A 6,050-nucleotide genomic window follows, 5' to 3' on the forward strand; every position below is an offset into this window, starting at 1 on the left:
TAAGTTGAATTGTCTGTTTTTATTGTATTGGTACAAGTAAAGTGTTCATTCTTCAGTATTCTGCCATCTCCAGTAACACTAAAATAACCTTGCCACATTTCAGGATGGTATTTTTCAAGTGCCTTGCTTAAATAAGTCACTGACAGGGGAAAGGTGCGCGCTTGTGTCGAGGTGAGATTTCCACGACAAATATTGAATTTCCCACTTCTGCCTCCTGTCACTTTGGTTATGCAGCAGTTGCAACACTTGAGTGCACACAAGCAAGTTCATGATCCGTTATCGATTCACTTTTTTTTGCACAACTTGGACTTTGAATCCATGGGTGACACCTTTCACCGAACTCTGCAGCTAACCTTTAACACATTCCTGCGGAGGGAGCTGGTAGGAACGTTGGGTTGCTCGGTCAATGGCCAGGGTCAATGGCGGCGTGGTGTATTCCGCAAATATGGCCGACTGAGGGCGGGCACAAGCCGGCGTGAGTAGGTTAAGCGTTGAGTTTTATAAGGGCACCACGGGGTGACCAGCCCCTCCCCACCCAGCCCCACCCAACCCCCCACCCTGCACGACGGAAGGGCACAATCATCCCCTGTGGGCTGGTGTAACCAGGAGGTTCCTACCAGTAAATGTTAGCTTGACAGCAGAAACAGGGATTGCTGTTCCCCAGCACGACACTCTGGAATCTTGGAAATACCCGGCCACCGTGGCAAGATGTTAACTCCCTCGCCAGGTATGCAGGCGATTTTTCTTCGGGTCCTCCGGTTTTCCCTCCACATTTAGAATAAACATGCGTTGAGAGTATTTGGCTGCTATAAATTTCCACATAAGCCACTTCGTTGAGCTATCATTTGTGGCGAGGTCGCTTCTGAAAAAAGTTATATCGCTCCGTGGGCCTTACCTGGTAAAATAAAGCGTTTTCATTTTAAATAGTTTAACATCACAAAATTGTTGCCACTACTACTCAACACACTTTACATAATCTGCCTTGTACGATGAGAACAAACATAGCGATGTCCATGACAAAACATACATCTTCCGTAATCAAGCGAGAAACATTTTGTGGAGTTAAATCCCACACGCAATAGTTGTAAATGCTTAGGTGCCAATAGGATGTGTCACATTAAATAACTGAGCCCATGTATTATTCAGTCGTGTTATTAATGTTAGCGCAGTGGTAACACTTGCTGTGTGCCTCGGCGACAAATTCCTGGTTTAGAATCCCGACTCGGGTTATTTTTTTTGTTGAGTTCGATTGTTCTCACCTCGTGCATGGGTTTCATCTGGGTTTTCAGATTTTATTTTTTTCGCATTGCTTTCACAGCATGCAATGCACCTAGTAATGCCCTGCAGATAGTGGTTCTTTAAAACAGGACCTTAACGGTGGAGAAATAAAATAAAGTCAATCGTCAATTCTAAAAACAATGGCAAGTCTACAGTGAACACGTGTACCCTGTTATAATTAACAAAACATACGGTGTAGACACAACTGTAAAGCATGGCATGCCACATGCATGTCTTCGTCATTGAGGCTACTTCTGAGCTGCTGTTAAAGTTTCAAAACGGTAAACGATTCTTCTCGACATGGGACCTTTTTTGCCAGTATCAAAGTATGAAAATATAAGAATCGGTTTTACCCGTTCTGGCAATAGCACAGGTGTTAAGATGTTCAAGCACAATGCTGTATAAACCTTTTGCAAGGAATCATGTCTGTATCCACCACACTTGTGGTGAACATGCACACAACAAACATGCTCTGATAATGATTCCTTGCAAAAGGTTTCTGTTTGGTGTTTGAACATCTTAACACCTGTTTTATTGCCACAAAGGGTAAAACCTATTATTTTTTCAATTGTTCTCGAGTCTGCAAAAACATGCACCCCCACCTAGTGGATAATTTCGGGATTCCACAGGGCTTATAAAAAAAAACGAATTGATGTATAGTAATCTTGATTTGAAGCTTTCGTGACTGCAGGAATCCATAGCCTGATGTAACCAGATTGTTTCTGTCAATGGTAACAGTAGTTTTTTTATCCTGTTCACAGCTCTAAGGCATCATAATAATAGGGTTTTTCCCCTTTTTTCTGGCAACAAAACTGAAACCTTTTTACAAGGATTCATGTCTGCATTAACCACAATACTTGCAGTCAAAATCCAAACAAAAATACCCAGCCCCTCCCCACCCTCCCCTCTCCACCCAGCCCCACCCCTCCCACCCCCACCCTCCCCTCCCCATATGCACGACAGACAAATAATCCCTGGTGGGCAGTGTGGCACCTGTTGTTCCTACCTGTATCAACCCTTATCTCCCATCTCCCTGGCAACACCTCCGACAACCGTGCAGTTTGTCCGTGCAAAGGTCCTCACGTTTGCACGCGTGCCCCCGTTTGCCCTGAGTTGCCCTGTGCGCACACCGCATATTTCACTCCTCTCCACTTGGATGGGAGACTGCCTTGAAATACGAGGTGTAGACTCGGGCTACCTGATGGCATTACACCAATATATTGACAACCCTCTGTGACCTCAAACCACGTGTCTTATCCAGGCCCAGTTAATCCACTTTCCTCCCACCTGTCGCTCATTACTGGAATTGGCTAAGCACCCCAATGCAGGACTTATGTAAAACATTAAGTCTCGGCGAGGACTTTATGAGTATGTTGCTGTATGTTTTTTTCAGTGATCAAGAAATGCAGATTCAGAATATTCCAGCTTAAGATTTTGCCTATAATTACAGAGAAAGCTCATCATGGGAATATGTTAATGATCAAAGGCAGCTTATGCAAACGGAATCGGTCATGCCCACTGTGGAGCAGCCCTCATTAACATGCGGTTTTAAATAAAGAACCCGTTAAGATTATAATGAAGCGGTAGGGCATTAGTTAATGCACTGTTTATGAACCCAGCGACCCGAGTTTAATACCTGGCCATGGCAAACATCAGTGGCGAGTCATATCTGATCCCGTTTTGGCACCCCCATTCAACTCTCATTGACGACGCTGGTGAAGAATATTCAAAAACTAATCTTTTGCCCGTCCAAGGACGGGTGTATTTGCAGTAAATCTGAAAGTTGCAAGCGAAAAGCAGAACGCCACGTGATATTCATTGCATCAATTCGTGTGCGATTTGGTGAGGGCGCGGTGACAAAGACCTATTTAATTTACAGGTTATAATCCCTTGTTCATCACGACGTCCTTTTTACTTCTACGTCTCATTATTTGGGTCTTTCGGTGAAGTCACGTGGATAGGTTCAAAGACAATCACAAAAATCTACGACGTTTCGATCGCAACACAAGCGGTAGTGATGACGGCCGCTTGTGTTGCGATCGAAACGTGACTTTACCGAAAGACCCAAAGAATATGAATTCCTGCAGTCATGAAAGCTTGAAGTCAACATTCTGTCTCAACAACAGCGTTACGGAGATCGCGTGACGTGAGGGTTCTGCCTTTGTAGTGAGGGTTGTAAGTTGACGCTGAGGGGGGAGGAGGCGCCTCGCCCCCCCCCCCCCCATGTGGAGTGACGTCACCTGCTAATTAATATTAATGGAGGGGGTGTGTCCATTTGGACACGTCACCTGTTCATGATTATTAATGAGGGGGGCTGGCCGAGGGAGTGACGTCACGCGCAGGACACACAGACATTCTTGGCTCATTATTGTCGTAAATCCCCGGTGATCGATACGGTGTGGTCAGGCCTCCATCCAGCAGTGGATCGACATAGGGATGTAATATATTTATATATTCTACTAAGTTTGTGTGTTTTGACAGCTGAGTTCACCTGTAGTTTTAAAAGATAAGTATATTTTTGACATTTCACAAAACTGCATTACCAACGTCTTCCCATTGAACTATTTTGGCCATATTTTTGTTTGTTAGTGAACATGGTTTGCAATGTTATGAGGGTAACGCAAAAGGAAGTGCATGTCAGAATGTACACACCAAGCATATCAAGCGCACTCACTTGGACAAATTTTAATTAAGTTATAGAATAACTGCCCAATGCCTAATATACATAATTAGTGCATTGTAAGGTTTTTTAGGTTTTAGTCAAAAATAAATGGTTGACCGTACTGACATCACCTATGCAATATGCAGACACCACATAAAACACCAGGCCTCCGTTCTGTGCCACCTTAAGTTTTATTTAAATCACCCCATTCATATACAAACGCTATTCTGTTGGATGTCATTATCCAGCGTAACGCGTTGCATGCAGCTAGCTTTAACCTGCAATGCCGTTTAAGAAATTCAATCACAACGCCTTTAATTGAATGCGTCAACATAAAGCTACATTATTGCAATTACATGTTTTTATTTCGATTACTGTATGACTTTCTAAAAATTTCTTATTAGGCATAAAAAAAATCTTACAAGGTACATTATATGTTCACCTGAAAAGTCCTAAACATGTATCAACTGCACAACTGCCCACATGAATCCAAAATTAATGTTTTACCATTCCATGAAATGACAATTGTACTTTGAAAATTCTTAATATAGAAGCAATGCAGCTTTCTTACTTCACTATTTTTTTGAGTATTTCCTTCAAATAATTCGCTGTTGCATTCTCAGCCTTTAAGTAATTTGCACAGCTCGCTTTCAAAAATTAAAAAGTGCAACAGAAACGACTACGTACATTTCAGTTTAATGCAGCCCGACTGTGTATAATGCATATTTACAGAGAAAGATAACAACACCGTCACCTGGACCCGGCGCACCAATGTTTAAACAAGGACCGAGGACAAAGTAAGGCTTACCAGCTTCAAAACAACAAAAATTATCCAAAATGGCAACGAATTTTACATGTTAAAAAAAAAAGGTTGATCTTGTGCAGAATTCACTATACATGTATTCAACTTTGCTTAAACAATCACAGCAGTAGCTGGGATATACAAGCAATCGTGCCATTTCAAAGGTCCACTCTATTACACACAGTACAGTGGATTATACGATTAGGGTACGCGCGGGATAACTTGTTATTTTTGTTACATCTATTCGGTAAATTTTAAGACACCGAAATTAAATAATGCACGAACATTCCCAAATACGAAACTGCAGGTCGACCCTACCGTGGCATTTTTGTGATACTAAATTTCTAACTTGAATGGCATCATATCAATACAGTATATTGCATGTCGTATTTTTTCCAATGATACATTCTTCGGAAGATTAGAAACATTCTAAAACTTCTAATGTACAGCCAGTTATCTATCCACTCTCTCATTTCGCGTTTAACTATACGGATGTGCAAGATTACTTGGTTCCAATAGGTGGGTCGTGGGCATTCGGTGCCTGTTGTGATGAGCAGATATTTGTTCCTTTATAGTAGACCCTTAACGGGCTTCCCCGTGGGGTCAGAGGGCTTCGCTGCTAATACACAAAAGGATAGTCAATTTTGCCTCAACATATAAAAGCATAAAATCCGTACACCACCATGCCATTACCATAGACTATTCTAACGCCTACCTATTCTCTACTTGTGACAGACGATTTAACACTGCTGTGTGTGAACTACTCAGTGGGAAGGAGACCATGCTGGCGGGAAGCACATGAACACATTCAACAATGTAACCTTTAAAAAAAAGGACAATGTAACCTTTAAAAAAAGGTCAATGTACTTTTTTGAAAATGTTAAACTTACAAATAAATTAAAACAAATTTAAGCATAGTTTCAAAAACATAACAAATTAATGAGGGGTCATCACCCTTGCTATAGATGCGGTGCCGTTCCTCATCTGGTTTTGAGTGTCGATACGCTCGCGACGTTGGAAACCTGTCGGAGGAAGGTTGTGGCCAAACACGATGGAACACAGAACCACTTCATGGCTTGAAACTTTGTTTCAGGAAGTTGGGACCAGGTCCCAGACTGTGGCATAGGCACACAAGGGTAGACATGTGCGGCCATCCCAGCCAATTACAAATAAGGCATTTTGTGTTGTAATGTTCAGTGATTGCAGGGTAAATAGTTTGCGACATTTGAAGCGACCCGACTCAATCAGTTTATCATTTGACAATTTGGTTTGAAGACAAAAACAAAAAACAATGGCCACCTGCCAATT

This window comes from Lampetra planeri, chromosome 8, assembly GCF_965212315.1.
Source record: "Lampetra planeri chromosome 8, kcLamPlan1.2.h2, whole genome shotgun sequence".
NCBI classification, from domain to species: Eukaryota; Metazoa; Chordata; class Hyperoartia; order Petromyzontiformes; family Petromyzontidae; genus Lampetra; species Lampetra planeri.